The sequence below is a fragment of the Mauremys reevesii genome, linkage group 10, assembly GCF_016161935.1.
Source record: "Mauremys reevesii isolate NIE-2019 linkage group 10, ASM1616193v1, whole genome shotgun sequence".
Classification (NCBI taxonomy): domain Eukaryota; kingdom Metazoa; phylum Chordata; order Testudines; family Geoemydidae; genus Mauremys; species Mauremys reevesii.
This window is the reverse complement of record NC_052632.1, coordinates 82,104,603-82,118,798: the sequence shown is the minus strand read 5'-3', so window position 1 is coordinate 82,118,798 and position 14,196 is coordinate 82,104,603. Positions and strand designations below refer to the sequence as shown.

General features: G+C 47.7%; 1 protein-coding gene, 1 long non-coding RNA gene and 2 other non-coding genes across 5 annotated transcripts in view; 3 read left to right on the top strand and 1 right to left on the bottom strand.

Moving 5' to 3' along the window:
* TRAF7 (TNF receptor associated factor 7) overlaps positions 1–10,048 on the bottom strand; it is a 44,463-nt gene extending 34,415 nt beyond the window's left edge. Inside the window, exon 1 of one of the 2 annotated variants that reach the window (XM_039491380.1) lies at positions 9,898–10,048. The gene's annotated coding sequence lies outside the window, so the exon portion shown is untranslated. Of the gene's footprint in view, positions 1–3,846; positions 3,995–9,897 lie in introns of those variants that run through there. The other variant, XM_039491381.1, reaches the window with a different exon arrangement.
* Positions 10,049–10,250: 202 nt separating this feature from the next.
* Positions 10,251–11,703, top strand: LOC120373714. The gene is made up of 3 exons (XR_005585664.1): positions 10,251–10,439; positions 11,160–11,191; positions 11,517–11,703. It is a non-coding gene; the product is annotated as an uncharacterized LOC120373714 (long non-coding RNA).
* LOC120374185 lies at positions 11,013–11,095 on the top strand. The gene has a single exon (XR_005585922.1). It is a non-coding gene; the product is annotated as a small nucleolar RNA SNORD60 (small nucleolar RNA).
* On the top strand, positions 11,274–11,360 carry LOC120374184. The gene has a single exon (XR_005585921.1). It is a non-coding gene; the product is annotated as a small nucleolar RNA SNORD60 (small nucleolar RNA).
* Positions 11,704–14,196: the final 2,493 nt, after the last annotated feature.

The following is a 14,196-nucleotide window of genomic DNA, read 5'->3' as shown; positions in this document are numbered from 1 at the left end:
TCACCGGGGTTGTTTCTAATGCTGCTGCAAGGGCTGTTTGCTGGAGAACACAGGCTGGCTCCATGCACTGGCTAACGGTGGCAAGGATGGACATGGGGGGTGGGGTGTCTCTCACTGTATCTCGCATGAGCCCCTGAGGCGTAGAATTTCTTTAGTTCATAGCAGGTATTTTAATGACAAAAATCACAAACTTCTGCAAGTCTGTACAAGAGGGTTACACATCCTTGAGCTTATCTGCACAGCGCCTAGGAAAGAATATTACAGGGCAGAGAGAGGGCAACAACCTGAAATAAACGGTGAGCTGGGATAGCTCAGTGGTTTGAGCATTGGCCTGCTACACCCAGGGTTGTGAGTTCAGTCCTTGAGGGGGCCACTTAGGGATCTGGGGCAAAAATCACTACTTGGTCCTGCTAGTGAAGGCAGGGGGCTGGACTCAATGACCTGTCAGGGTCCCTTCCAGTTCTAGGAGATAGGTAGATCTCCAATTATTAAACAGTCGAGCCTGCTGGGCCCAATGCAGACGGAAAGGGAAGGACGTGTTGGGGGGGGGGACGGACAAAATGATGGGGAATCGGTAACTACGCGTATCTCCCAGGTTCTGTCACGGTCCCTCATACCCAGAACTCTTCCCTGAGCCAGCTGTTGGGTGGTCAGTTACTCCACATAGAATCTGCCCTCATGGGCTGAACTTTGTCCACTTTGCCAAGCTGCAGTAAGAATGGGTTGTCCCTGTTTTACTTCCAGGTCAAAAAACGTTGTCTGATGGAAAGCTGAAAAGCCACCTTCTGTTGAGAACCGGTTCTTGGATTCAAGGGAGGGCTAGAAAGACTGGTTACAACACGCAGGAGGCCGGCTCTGGGGATATCACACTTCTCTACTTGATAAAGAATTCCGGACACCCGAAGACAGAGTCACACGTCAGGGCTCAGCAGACCCTTCTCTCTCTCTCTCAGCCTTTAACTGTGTGTATGCGACAGAGACAGCCCTAGAATTTGCAATTCTATGCACAGAGCACAGAGACAGCGCAGCCATCAGCAGTGTGAGCCTCCTTCCACCGTCAATGGGTCACAACTTCTGCCCTGGAGGGGACTCTGTCTCTCTACGACTGTGAGAGGAGTTCAGTCTCTGTGGCTTATTCAATCCTTGACTGGCACAAAAGCAGGCAAGGAGACCTACCCCTGGCTCTGCCACAGGCTCACCAGGCGACCTTGGGAGAGTCACCTCACCTTTCTGGGTCTCAGTTTCTCCATGTGTCAAATGGGGATAACAATACCCACCTCACAGGGGCTGTGAAGCTGAATTAGTAGATTGCGAAGTCCAGAAGAGACCATGATGATGATCTAGTCTGACCTGTACAAAGCAGGCCAGAGAATTCACCAGGTGATTCCCGCAGCAGCCCGTAACTTCTAGGTGAGCTACTGCAAGTCTTTTAGAGAGTCTAGAAACCACGCTGAGACTCGCCCACAGACTGTGCTGGAGAAATGCAAAATATTGTTAACAGAGGTACAGTAAAGGGGGCCCCAGTCACTGCATTCAGAGCGGCAGGCTTTGTAGCACTGGTCTCTGTTCTTCAGGAACAGAATCAGCCTTTCTAGTCTATGTATGTTCTTTTGCTGGGCTCACACATGCTTCTTCTCTGAGCCCCTCTGAAGTGCACATCACAGCTTAGATCAGAGGTCAAAGGTCACAATCAATCTGGTCAAAGGGCTAGACTTTCAGAGGGTCCGGCACCTACAGCTGGGGACACATTTTCAAGAGTTCAGCTTGACTAAGTGGTCAGATGGTCAGAGGAGATCAGCTTGCTGCAGGACTCTTTTGGGTTGTATCCTATATCACAGCTAGACCCTTTTTTGGAGGTGTGCATTTTTATTGAGTTACATCCTAAGGGCCCAGTCTTGCAGCTCTCATTATTGAGAGACAATGACCCCAGCTTCAATGGAAGTCAGGGCTTCAAAATCAGAGCATGACCATGAGCGATGACATTAAAAATCACATCACAATTGGCACTAATTGGTCCCACAATTCACTTTGTGAAATCTGAAGCCATTTTCAGTTACCAAGGGCTCTCCAGAGATACGTCCGACAGGCCATTACCAATTGCAGACCAGTCCCAGCGCTACCATAATTAAATAAACCCTAATGCTCAATTTAGTACTTTACCTAATAACACAGAACATGTACACAGCATTTTCCATGTTCAGAGTTCTGCAGATGTACTAGCTAAGCCTCGCCATACCCCAGAGATATAGGTAAGTATTCTTCCCATTTCACAGGTGGGTTAAACTGAAGCACAGAATGGGGAAGTGCTTTTGGCACAAGATCATGCAGCAAGTCAGCAGCAGAGCCAGGGTGTGGAGGAATCCACCCCAACCTCAGCCCTGGTGGTGGTGCACAAGAAATACACATCTGAAACAAAGCACAACTGTCTACTCTGGGCAGGATGTCAGAATTAGCTGACCAACCCAGAAGTAGTGATAACAGACCCAGGAAACTACTGTGCAAACACAGACCCTGATCTCATTTCCACAGCTCCCATAATTCATACACAGGCTCCTCAAATATTCTGTGGCAGAGGAATTTGCCTGTGAAAAAGAAGCAGCTGAACAGAAACTAATCTGTCCTCAATCAATCAAACCGTTGGTGTTTGACTCACATTGGCTGCAGCGGATTTCAAAGCTCTCTTTCACTTGAAATGTGAAGGGATTTAAACACCACCAAATACCCAGCGGTAAAGTTTAATAAGTGATCGGAGAAATCCCTGTCAATATCAAGGGAACGGTTGCCAAGTGGTAAAAAACCGGCCTCACCCTCCACACTAAAATCAGCACATTACATTCTGCCTCCCTAAAACTCACCCCAGTTGGATGACTTTTTCTTCTTTACCTCCTGTCCTAAACTGCTGTGTACTGCTATTGTCCGCTGTTAAACAGCCACTATGTTCCATCCTAATGGTGGCTGCATTCCTCCGGCAGGGTCCAGCAATTCCATTTTTTAAAGCACCCTACGGGGATTCTTCTGGCTGAAAGGCATTCCGAGAAACACAAGCCATAATCTCTACCCAAGCATATGTAGCGTACATTTTTTTTTACACTGCTTTGAAATTGGATGACTTGCTTAACGCATGGTCTGGGTGCAACTGGTTTGCTTTAAAGACTCATCTGAAATATGCCAACCATTGCCCCCCACTAGAAATGTCACAAAAGCAATAAGAGAAAAATTTCAGTGTGTTTCAGCTGTCTGCTCATATTACTCCATCTCCCTGAACTTTGCTGCTTAAAACAGAAACAATCAGATGCAATGCAAGCCAGGCAACACTACTGCTAGAGAAACTTTCAACTAGCATCAGAGCAAAGGAAACAGATACTACTGATAGAAGGGACTGGAACGGGTTGCAAAAGATAGCCATGAACTGACCTAGGAACCCCGTGCACTTTGACACTTGAGAACAGACCCTTGATTCCTTCAGATAAATGTGACAATGGTGATTTCCAAATGTAAGCGCAGAAAACTAGTAGCAGCTTTTAGATAGAAAATGTACCAAATCCCATACTAATGAACCATTCAAACATTTCCTTTAATAACACAGAGCACTTTACAATGGAGTGGCATTTTTAAGAGTAGCTGACAGACAAGACCTCCTTAGTTAGTGTTTGTGACACATTTTGGAAATGTAGAATCCCCCGATCCTTGAATTTTAGCTCCATTCAGCTTCCTTACTCAGCTTTGCACACAGTTATGAACACGCATAACACTTCCCTCACTTGTCACTGATTACTAAAAACAACAGCCACCTTCCCCTTGTGCTTCAAACAGAAACTCTGCCCACATGCACAGGACACTCCTTACCTGGGGCTTTACCTTGCACGAAATTCACTGGGGCTAGTCAAGCTGGAAGCAAGAAGCAAAGCTGGCCAAGTAGCTCCCAGGACAAAGCGCTCCAGCTCCAGGCAGACTTTTACTCTTTCAAAATGTCTCTTCCACTATCTGTGTGCGCTGGCTCTTAAGTGATGTAAACAGAAAGGCATGCAGAGAAGTGGGTGATATGTAAATTCAGCTGGAAAATCCCACAGCTCAGCCAATCCCAACTCTTCATTTCGGCTTTGTCTGGGTTGTTCTCTCAGTCCAAAGAGATTTAGACTAGCAAGGAAAACCCTCCCCACACGCAGATTTACTCTGGCCTGCCCCAGGGAACCTTACTGAGTGGAGAGCCTGTCTGACTAGCTAAGGCTGACCTGACGTAGATCAGGAGAAGGCTCGCTGGAGTTACAGGCCTGTGAAACCTGCTCCAATGAGATAAGCATCAGGTTGTAGGATTTTAGGTTTGTCCCTGCTGCAGCCAGTGATCTCCAAGGGGAAACACATGCGGCCCTTTCTCCATCACTTTCAAATCAACCCCCTAGTTATGTTTTATCCTAGCTCCTAAGAGTCACTGTTGACTCAGCTGAAGCCCACCGGAGGCTACGTTAAGGGGAAGAGGACAGTTTGCAACATCCAAAATGAACCAAAACTCTGTCAGTGACATTGGGACAAACACGCATTTTTTGGCTTTGCTTTTTAAATTGGTGATGGGATTTTCAGACGTGCCCTGCACTGGCCTAACACAGCTCCCATTTAAATCAATGGGAATTTTACCCTTTACTTCAGTGGGAGCCGAGTTAGGCTGCGGGGGGAGGGGGTGAAAATTCCTCACTCAAACCTTCTAATGCACTTATCCACCACGGAGACCCCTAACGCCGCAGTGATGAGACTGTGCCTGTTTGGGAAACCGAGCAGGCCCGGATCCCTTGCCCAACGAGAAGAAAGTGACGTCTGAGTGCGTGGGAAGCAGCGTAAAAGGGTGAAAAGCAAACAGGATTTTTAAAATGCTGCTTGTTTTCATATCTGAAGACTGGGAAGGATCTTCTCTGCATCCTTTGGATGACATGGCTGGAGGAGATGTGTTTGTTTGACCGGGGCCATAAGCAGTCTGAAGGACTAACATTATCACAGTGGAAGATGTATAGATTTTAAAGCCAGAAGGGAGAGTTAAGATCATACATCATAAAAAAAAGTCTTGATCCTGAGGGTGCTGGGCACCCACAGCACACCCTAAAGTCAACTGGAAGTTGCAGGATGCTCAGCACCACTCAGAATCAGTCCCAGATAAACATATTTACTTCACAATCCCTTTGGCTGTAATTCCCCTCCAGCTCGTCACATGACACAGCTTCCTGCAGACCATGTCCTAGCCACGGGGAGTTGCACAAGCAAGAACAACAAACTGAACTGAACAAACTCCCAGACCTCTTGCCTCTGGGTTTCTCCCCCCGGCAGCACGAATGCAGCGTTGATGGCTGTCCAGCGTGGCTGTGGAGGGCTTAATACAGGTACGACTGTTACCTAACACCACACCACATCTCTTAGGCTTCCTTCCTGGAGCTATTTTCACTCACTGAATGCTTACACCTACCCCTTTGTGCACGGGTTTGGCCTTGGTTGCCCAACACCACTTAGGAATATTTCACCAGAGAGAAACTGATCTTCACCTTTTCCTAGCCACACCCTGCTGGGGCATTTTATTTGCAGCTGAGCAAGATCAGCCACAGTGCAGAGCACTCCAGAAAGTGAATCCAGCCCTTTCCAGATTGTCATATTTGAGTTTACTGTGGCATTCCTCAGTCTGATTCTGGGAAATAGTGCAGCAAGCTCCATCCCCACTGCATGGGAGTGAAGGCACTGGGATTGGAGAGCTGGGATCTATTTCCTCTGCCACCAATTTCCCACGTGTCCTTGGGCAAGTCACTTCATCTCTCTGGGCCTCAGTTCCTCACTGTCAAATACCAAGCCCTTTCTCCCACCTTGTTCATTTAGGTTCTAAAATCTCTGGGGCAGGGCCCAGTGCTTACTATGTACATGTGCAGCACCTACCAAAATGGAGACCCATTTTCAGTTGAGGCCTCTAGCCACTACGGTAATACCATGAATAATGATAACTGCAGATTTCTTTAAGTGGTAACTGCTGAATGTGTTCCAAAGAGCTGACTGCACCATGCACTCACCTCAGTGCTTCTCCAATGATGAGCAATGGTATAGCTACAGATAGGTTAAACAAATGGGATGGGATGGATTGGCAAGGAAAGGGTTAATCCCGCTCTGCCTAGATCTTTGCCTTCACTGTAGGGATTGTTACAGAGCAGAATAGGGCTGGGCTACAACGGAGCAAACTCCTTTTCTGGGGTGGTGCCTGAGGGTCTGCACTCGGACTCCGGCAATGTGGAGCCCTTTAGACTTTGCCCAGCGAGCCTTGGCTACAAGGAACCCTTTGTCTCCCTTCCTCAGAGCTCCAAAGGTGTGAGATGTTCCTCCTTCCCCCATATCCCCTGACTGTCACAGAGAGCCACAGTCTGCTCCCAAACCCAGCAGAATTCCTGCTGGGGACAAACTGGGCAAGGGAGGAACCCGTAACAGAAAGAGATTCTTTAGCAAGTTACCGTGTGCGGCTGCAATCTCCTATTTAAAGAAAGTGTGTCCAGGCTTCTGCTAGTCCTGGCAGCTCACATAATAGCAACCTTGGCATGTTCCAAGAGCTGCACGAACGCTAACTAATGGGAACAAAACTCCCAGCTCCTGCCCGTGGATGAAGGAACCCTCCGTTGCGATTTGCTAAGGGGGGATTTGAACAGCAATTATGTTGACAATGGAGGAACTTGGAGCTGAATTTATTTTTAAACGTTCAAGCTTGTCCCAGTTGCTGACCCTTACATCAGTGAGCCCTTCATGCGTTGGCTAGGTTAGGCTGGCTCTACATTCCTGAACCGTTCATCTTCCTCTGACTGGGAGAATGCCAAGGCTGGACAAATGGGAGAGCAACACGGATGCAAAACAGGTTTCTGGGCATAGGATTTAAACTGAAACTTGTAAGTGACAAGTGCTGACTAGTGCAGTAATGATGTCCGGTAGACCCGGTATAGGAAGCCATGTCTTGCAGCCCACACTTCCTTGATTCCCTGCAGAATCCCACAAGGCCCTGCCTGAAACCAGCATCACTTCTCAGCTCGCTCTGCTGTGAGCAGCATCAGGAACATAGTCAGCATGTCAACAAAGCATCCACAACCCAGCCTTCTATACTCCTGGGTAACCCTTACAGCCATAAGCCACAAATGTTTGATTAGCGACATTCAGCTTTTCCCAGAGAGCTTGGGATCAAAATCTTCAAACTTGGGTGTGGAAAGTTAGGCCCGAAATCGACATTACGGCAACTAACCAAGTGGCAACATTTTCAGAAGAGTCAAGATCCCACAACGCCAGTTGAAGTCAACGTCGACCCTTCAATGGGGGCCAATGGCTCACTCTATTTCAGACACTGCAATAGCTGCTAGGTCCAGAATGGTTTTCCTGTGTGAGGAGTGTGGCCTATCATAGGTTTTATTGCAGATTTACAGGTTTTACAGCTGATTTACCAGACAGTCACTCCTGTTACCACATACACACGTCAGCATGCCTACTGCAGGCAGATCCAGTGTGTGAACCAATGCCCATTGTAGTAGACGGGAGGTTCGCCATTGACTTCAATGGACATCAATTAGGCCATGGATAGGTTTTATTTTTATATGCATTTTTAATCCTTATTCAGAAAATTGCACTGTTAACCTCCCCCCCCCCCCCATGGCAGGTAGATATCTATACACAAGAATGATTTAAAATCCCTAGCCAACCGAACAACCCTATGCAGTTATGTATGTAAATGTATATAAATATTCATTGTCACACATATGGATACAAATCAATTCCTAACTCACTTGGGCATGCATGCACAGAGAGGCAGGTAGTTAGCACATATTTCCATTCCTTCATCTCACCTGATGCGTGAGAGAGATAGAGGGCCAGGAAACTCTGAGAGAATCTCTCTGCATTCTTCTGCTGGGGAGAAATTGCAGAATGAAGCAAGGATCCTGCAGGGACACTGGTCTATGGGCATGGAGGCCTTGTGTGCCCCCCTCACCATTACCTGGCAACACAACTCAGTGCTCAGCTAGTGCTGCCCTTGGCAGTGTCAGTGGGAAAGTCTCCAGAGCCAGTGGGGAGGGGAAGAAGGGCAATGCACAGACAGAGAAGCAGGCAGGGATGCTGCCATGGAGATGGCTGACCTGCTTGCCCCCATTCTGCATGGCGAGGGTAACCAGGGCACAGTCCGGCCCTCACCCACTTATACAGCCCTTCCAACCCAGAGCACATAGATACTCCAGCTCTATATAGATTGCTCACCCAGCAGCCATTCTATGCTGAAACACAACAGGTACTTACCTAATCAGGTTAGGACAGAGGTGAATTGAAACTGCACAGGGACTTTAAGGAGAAAAACTGAAATTACCAGAGCAGAAAGGAATGATTTGGTACCATTTTCAAAGTTCAGAAAATACATTAATGCCACACAGGGGTTCTTTACAGAGTAGTTAATCTCCACAGGGAGAACACAGTAACCTGCTCTTTACTTGTTTCATGTACATCAAAAGTTGTTGATGTCTACACTGATCTTTCCTTTCATGTCTATCAGCATACAGCAGACAGGTTCCCGATTAGTGGCTTACAATGGGATCCCAGCACGAAGGCAAGCTGAATTGAAAGAGAGCCCACACTTCACAGCTCCACAGAACAAAAAAGATCAGTGGGTTGAAATCTGATCAAGCAGGAAAAAGGGGCTCTGGTCACATGCTAGAGGTTGGCATGAAAATCAAGCTGAACTGAAGAGCCAATCTGAGATGAAAGATTCAAAGAGCAATTTTCTACTCTGCCCCAAAGAGGAAGATCTGTAACCAAAATATGTTTGAGGCAATTGCAGAATCTTACTACTAAATGAACACTGAAAGGCAAGTAATAGGAAAGCTAAGGGCACAAACCTGGAGGAAATGTGGTTTTTAAGGTGATCAAGAGAAATAGAGGATAATCAGCAGCACATGCCCCAGGCAGGACATGCAACACAACTAGCCAATATAGATTTGAAATGTACTGTATGATAAAGTAGTACATAAAATAGCACCTAGCAGAGAGAAGGTATTGAGATAAGAGATATGGCGAGCGAGAGGCTCTGATGTGCACAGGACAGTCACAACCCCCATATTGGGATTTAATAAATTATTTAACTTTTAATAAAAGACAAGGAAACAGCAATCAAGAGAGCCATCCCAGAGAACCGCGTGCATAGCTTTATCCAGGGGCCAACTGCAGCGCTCAGCACCTCCACACAGCTCTCAACCACTTAGCTAAACACAGGTGCAGCACAGAACAGCTGTTGCAATAATGTGTCACGCTTGTCAATCCCAGGCAAGGCTAACCAATAGGAGTGCCCCACGCATAGAGGCCAACAGCCTCTTAACCCCTGAGGTGCTGAGCTTCTAGAACCAGCCCTGAGCAGCAAGCCCGACCACCCCCGTGCAGGGGAGATCAAACTGCGCCCCTGTTGCAGCCCTGGGGACAGATCACACCTGTGCCCGGTCACACAACCAGCCACAGCCTCCCCCCACTTGACAGCTCCCCTCCCCATCCCTGACAGCTCCTCCCCATTCTCCTCACCTGCAGCCTGCCCCACAGAGCCCCCAGACACACACAGTCCCCTCCCCACTTGACAGCTCCTCCCCATTCTCCTCACCTGCAGCCTGCCCCACAGAGCCCCCCAGACACACACAGACCCTCCCCACAGCCTCCCCACCCCTGACAGCTCCCCTCCCCATTCTCCTCACCTGCAGCCTGCCCCACAGAGCCCCCGGTCTCCCCACAGAGCCCCAGACACAGATCCTTTACCCCAGATGCCTCCCCATGCCCCTCCCCTCCCTGCCCTACAGCTCCCTCGTGATCCAGCCCCACTGCCCCTCCCCCTCCATTCCCCGGCCCTCAGCCCCCCGGACCCCGCCCCGCACTCACCGGTCGGCGGCGGCGGCCCGACCGCGGCTGGCCGGTACCAGCCCATAGTGATCTCCTGCCTCTCCGCCTCCTCCAGCTGCTGCCCCGGCGCTTGCTGGGCCTGCCTAGCCAGGCCGGAAGCGCAGGTCCCAGGGCTCCTTGGGAGTTGTAGTCCCTCATCGCCAGCCCCCGCCCCCTACCATTCGGCTGTACAGAGAACCGCCGTGTCGTATGGACTACAAATCCCAGCAGCCCTAGGCCGCCTCTCCCTGATTGGTGCTCATCTGCTCAGTTTATGCTACAATCCATGTCACTATTGGTCACCCGTGTACGTTCTTCACACCTACTGCCCAATCGCGCAGCTAAAGACGAGTCTCTCGTAGGACGGGCGCGTGAGGGGAGCAGCTACCAATTAGAGCCGGGGGAGGCGGGGCGTAACCGAAAAGCGTATTTGTGACTGGCTGTGCGTGAGGAGGGAGCCTGCCCAATGGCGGCCCGGCGGCTGTGGCTATAAAGGTCGCGGGAAAGGGCGGGCGCCTTCTCTCCGCGCGGCGGTAGCTGAGGTGAGGGGGGGTCAGTGGGGCGCGTGAGGGCCGCTCCCTGGTGAGCGGGGCCGGAACCCCGGAGTCCCCGGTGTGGGGTGCGCGCGGCGGGGCCTCCCGGTGGGGAAGGGTTCGGACGCGGGGCCGCTAACACGCGCTCCAGCGCTAGTGTGGACGGGCCGGCGGCGGCTGTAACCCGGGTTAGCTGGGCGTGGCCAGCCCCCCCTCCCCCGCCTGGCACGTGTTACCCGCCTCCTGCCTTGGGCTTGAGGCTGATTCCTCGTGTGCGCGAGGCCGGGGTTGAGCCCTTGGCTCGTGTAGACGTAGCTTAGTGCATCTGTGTAAACTGGGGCTCGCATCCCCCCCATGCCAAGTGCAGGCCTAAGCTGCAGGGCCAGCTAATGTGTCACGGCTGCCCTGGGTGGGCTCTTTCTCACTTCAGAGCCATCATGGTTTTAATGCACCTGTTTTTCCTACTGTAAACTTAACCCTGGGGTCCGTTACTGATGAACAGTTGCCCAACTTAGAGGGCAGACAAGCTGCTGTTGCAGCAACCTCCACATTAACCATTGCAGTACGTGGCCTGTTGTGGGTAGCCTGTGATGAGCTTTCCATTTCTGACACCTCGTATGAGTATTGCCCAAGCAGTACTTGATTACACTTGATGTCTGAGGCTGCACATTGTACTTGTAACTATCATTACTTGTTTGAGATGTATTAAGTGGGGTGTTTTTTTTTTAGGTTACTTGATGCTCTGGTCAACGCAAGTTGAGGTGAGTCTAGACCAGTGATTCTTGTTAAAATGAGGCCAAAATGACCTGCATGTTTCAGTGGGGCCAGCAAACCCTAAACTTGAGCCAGTGATGAGCTACTTTATTTCTGACACCTCGTCTGAAAACTGTACCTGCAGTATTTGATTATGCTTTTTTTTGGCTGAGGCTCAGAAGCTTTAAATCTTGTTCAGGTAAGGGTGAAAATCCTCTGACAAGGACTGGAATAGAGATGTTTGTAATCTATGGGTGGGGGAGTCAGTTTGCAACCTGTCTTAATACTTTGTATTTACTGGTTGGAGTTTAATGCTGCTGTCTCCCTTTGTAGGAATGAAATGGACCAGAAGAGCTCACTTCCATTGTTGGCATCAAAACAGCTGTAAAGCTTATTAATTCAAATGCAGAGGCTTTAATTTGGATTTGCTTTAAAGCACGTGATCTGTTATGCATTTTGAATGAAACATGAAAGGTATATTGTATGAGTGAAATGTAAGCTATTAAAAGAAGTGAAACAATTTGCTGTTCTTTTAATGTATGAGACTTGCCTATTGATTCACATACATGTCAAAGATACCTTCACTCCTGGGTGAAGGTTGTTTGTGCAGATAGAACTTTCTGGAGTGCTAGTCTAAACTGCCATAAAACTCAGTATTGTTTCAAGGGCAGGGGGCATTTCTTTGGCTTTATCTTTACAAATAAATATATAGAACATAATACATTAAATGGTTAAAACAGGAACTTCAAGTTTTGCCTTTGTGATATTACCACCACTGGTAGTTGTACCCCCACACAGGCTCTTTTCTAATAAGCAATACAAGAGCAGCAGAAGAATAATATGCTGTTAAAACACTGCAGTGTGAAAGCAAGAATAAACATTTATCTGGCAAAGACTGTCCTTAATTCCATGCTGCTCTATAGCATGTAGCTTTGGCCCAAGGTTTAACAACCCTACCCCTTGGCCTTATTCTGTGAGGTGGGGGAAGATTTATCCCATTTAGTCTTATTGGAAAACTATAACAAGTGATGTGCCTAGAGCACCCAGCTAGGCACTGGTAGAGTAAGAATCAAGCTGTCCTAAATCTCAGTACACTGTTCCCCTGAAGTAACAGCTAAAGCTAGCAATTCTTCTGTTTTCAAAGATGGCCTTGGTAGACACAGTCTAAACAAGAAACCCCCTATTAACAAAAGCTAGATGACACATTTTGGCCAGATGTTTAATTCTACAATAGTTGATGCAATGAGGAATTCTTTGGTTTACTACTATGGCCTTCCGTAATGGACAGAAAGCTGTCTTGAGACTTGGAAAAAACTAAACTGCAAAGAGAAAGCTGGAGAAAACTGGAACCAGTTCAGTAATAGCAGGGAGATTATATTGGATAATAGCAAATTTGTGGCAATACCAAACAACCTATCATGTTAGTCAAAGAGAATCTAAGAATGGCCTTTGAGCTGGATACTCATATTGAAAATTAAGCGAATGGCACTCAAATTTTCATTCTGCATTTGACAAGTATCTAATGCTAAGTCAGTGTGGGTATTTGAGGGTATCCTGTACATGGTAGCCATAGGATGTCAGGACATCCAATATAAAAGCTCTGCTAGCAGTTCGAGTAGTGGTGTAAGATGCAATGCTTTTCACAGCCTTCCTTGGTGGAAGGTGACAGTGTAGGCTCTAGAGGGAGAGAAAGCAGATTGTTACAGAATAGTCCAGGGGTAGGCAACCTATGGCACAGGTGCTGAAGGTGGCACGCAAGCTGATTTTCAGTGGCACTCATGCTGCCTGGGTCCTGGCCACTGGTCCAGGAGGGCTCTGCATTTTAATTTAATTTTAAATGAAGCTTCTTAAACATTTTAAAAGCCTTATTTACTTTACATACAATAGTTTAGTTATATATTATAGACTTCTAGAAAGAGACCTTCTAAAAACATTAAAACTATTACTGGCACGTGAAACCTTAAATTAGTGTGAATAAATGCAGACTCAGCACACAGCTTCTGAAAGGTTGCTGACCCCTGGAATAGTCTATTCACATCACTGGGATTAAGCTGAACTGTCCAGTCTGTTACTAGCAGGATTTAATAGTAAATTCACTACAGTTGGTGAGGCGCATGTCCAAAGAGAAGAGTGGAAGGGTTAAACCTTAGATTTAACTTGACTTGGAATTATGCAGAAAACGCCAGGTTTTTTTTAGATACCTACCATAAAGCTGAAGCTGTGGCCTAGCCTACAGCAGTAGACAGTGTAGATGTTCACTCCTGTATTTTTCTGCTCAGAACATTGGACTCTGTCCAGAGCAGTTGGGGAGATCTGCAATGCAGTTTACCTGGCAAAGCTGTTCCTGCCTGGGTAGGTATGTGATCTTCCCTGGTTCAATTCAATCCAGCAGTGAAGTCAATTCAAGTGCTCTGATGGAAGGGAGAGATCAGAAATAGTAGAGATGCTTCCTACAGCAATGGAGGGGGCTTTTTGTAGTTGGGGTAACTGAACAGTTGAGGGTGTTGGGTTTTATTTTTGTTTCTATTCAGCTGGGTGCTCTCAATGTTGAAAACAAGATACCATTGTGAAGACTGAGGCTCATTTTAAAAAAAATTTATTAAGAGGAACAGAACATAAAAACTGTAAAACAAGTGACAGCAAGTTGTTAGTGCACACAACACAGGGTTCTTAGGCTTGTTTATGATTGTACTGAATAATTCTTCCTCGCTTGGGGGCAGTAAAAGCCTGTGTAAAAATAGATGCCAAGAACGTATACAAATCCCAGGAAGTGCTGCAGTAGAGTAGTTTTGAGAAATAGACTGCAGAAGTCAAGCAGCAGAAAGAGGGCTTGAATCAGGTGCAGTAGGACAGTTAGTCTTATTTTTAAAGTCTAGGCTTTTAACCAGAAAAAATATCAGTTGTTTGATACTGGTGGTTACATTTCTGCTATTAAAACAATGTTTGCTTCACACCAGGGGGATTTAATTGGGCAGGAAAGCACACTGCAGTGACACTGACTTTTTTTGCTCAC